Genomic DNA, 1752 nt, shown 5'->3' with positions numbered 1-1752 from the left:
GCTGTCCTGGAACTCACTCTGTAGACCAGGCTGGCCTCGAACTCAGAAATCTGCCTGCCTCTACCACCCAAGTGCTGGGATTAAAGGTGTGTACCACCACTGCTCCGGCCATGTACTTTATTTCTTTAAGGGAGTTACTTATGTCCTTCTTAAAGTCCTCTTTCGTCATCATGAAATGTGCTTTTAAATCAGTCTTGCTTTTCTGGTGTGTTGGGGTATGCAGGGTTCCCTATGGTGGGATAACTGGGTTCTGATGATTCCATGAAGCCTAGGTTTCTGTTGTTTATGTTCTTGCTCTTACCTCTTGCCATCTGGTTATCTCTAGTGCTACCTGCCCTTGCTAAATCTGACTGGAACCTGTCCTTCCTGTGATCCTGGTTGTGTCAGAACTCCTCAGAGTCCAGCTGTCTCTGTGATCCTGTGATTCTGGGATCCTGTGCTCCTGAGATCTTGGGTGTGTCAGAGCTCCTGGCAATCAAGCTGCCTCTGGGATCCTGAGATCCTGGTGTGACCACATTCCTGGGTTCCTGTGATCCTGTGATCCTGTGGTTTTGGGAGAGTTAGAGGGCCTGGGAGTGAATCTTCCTCTGGGTGATGTGGGGCTGGCTGCATAGTTTGTGCCCAAGGTCTGCTCAGGGCAGAGGCCTAGACCAGAAGGAACCCATGCCAGTGGTCAGGCAGAGTTCCTGGGTGCCCCAGTCCCGCTGGTCCCAGTTACTCCGGGTGTTAGGACAGATGTTGTGTCTTCCTCATCTCTGATCCTCTAATCCTGGGCGTGTTAGAGTGCCTAGGAGTGGATCTTTCTCTGGACGTTTTGAGACTGGAGTTTGTGCCCAAGGTCTGCTCAGGACACTTGCCCAGACTGGAAGTAACCGGAACCCCTAGTGTTTGTTCTTAAATACGATATGTTCATAAAAATAAGAAATCCACAAGGGTTGAGATGGAACTCAGAGATACAGTACTTGTGTAGCATGTTCCATCTCTTATGTTCCACCTCTAGAACTGAAAACAGCACATTAAAAAGATAGTTTCTAAAAAATCTACAGTGAGAATTGCTCAGAGTGTAACATACTTTATTGTTTTTTTTTATTACTGCAAACTTAATTCTTTTTTTGTGGAAATGAGAGCTTTTCAAATAGCCCAGCTTGCCTTCAAGTAACTGAGGATGAACTTCTGATCCTTCTGCCTCTGCCTCCAAGTAGGATTACACAAATGGGCTGCCATGCCTGGCTGGCAATCCTAACTTTCAACATAAAAGGACTATTTAGGTTAGTAAAGAGCAAAAGTGTAGCATTCAATATAAAACCAATGTTATTGCTTGGAAAATATATGCAATTAAAATGAGTTGGGATACAGCTTACCTATTTGTTTAGGCCATGGGTTTGATCCCAACCAAAACAAAATATAAATGCAATCAAATATTGGATTTCTTTTCTCATAGGTGTTTTCTGGACTGTTTATACCTTATATATGGACATGTACATTTAAACAAATACAAAAGTATTAAGCCTAAGAAATTAGCTATCTTTTAATTTTTCTCTTTTATTGTTTGTTTTTTTTTAAAAAGATTTATTTTTATTTATATGAGTACACTGTAGATGTCTTCAGACACACCAGAAAAGTGCATCAAACCCCATTACAGATGGTTGTGTACCACCATGTGGTTGCTGGAAATTGAACTCAGGACCGCTAGGAAGAGCAGTCACTGTACTTAACCACTGAGCCATCTCTCCAGCCTGGTTGGTTATTTTT

The sequence above is a fragment of the Mastomys coucha genome, chromosome X (assembly GCF_008632895.1).
Source record: "Mastomys coucha isolate ucsf_1 chromosome X, UCSF_Mcou_1, whole genome shotgun sequence".
Taxonomy (NCBI): domain Eukaryota; kingdom Metazoa; phylum Chordata; class Mammalia; order Rodentia; family Muridae; genus Mastomys; species Mastomys coucha.
The sequence above is the reverse complement of the archived record's forward strand: the minus strand, read 5'-3'. Positions refer to the sequence as shown.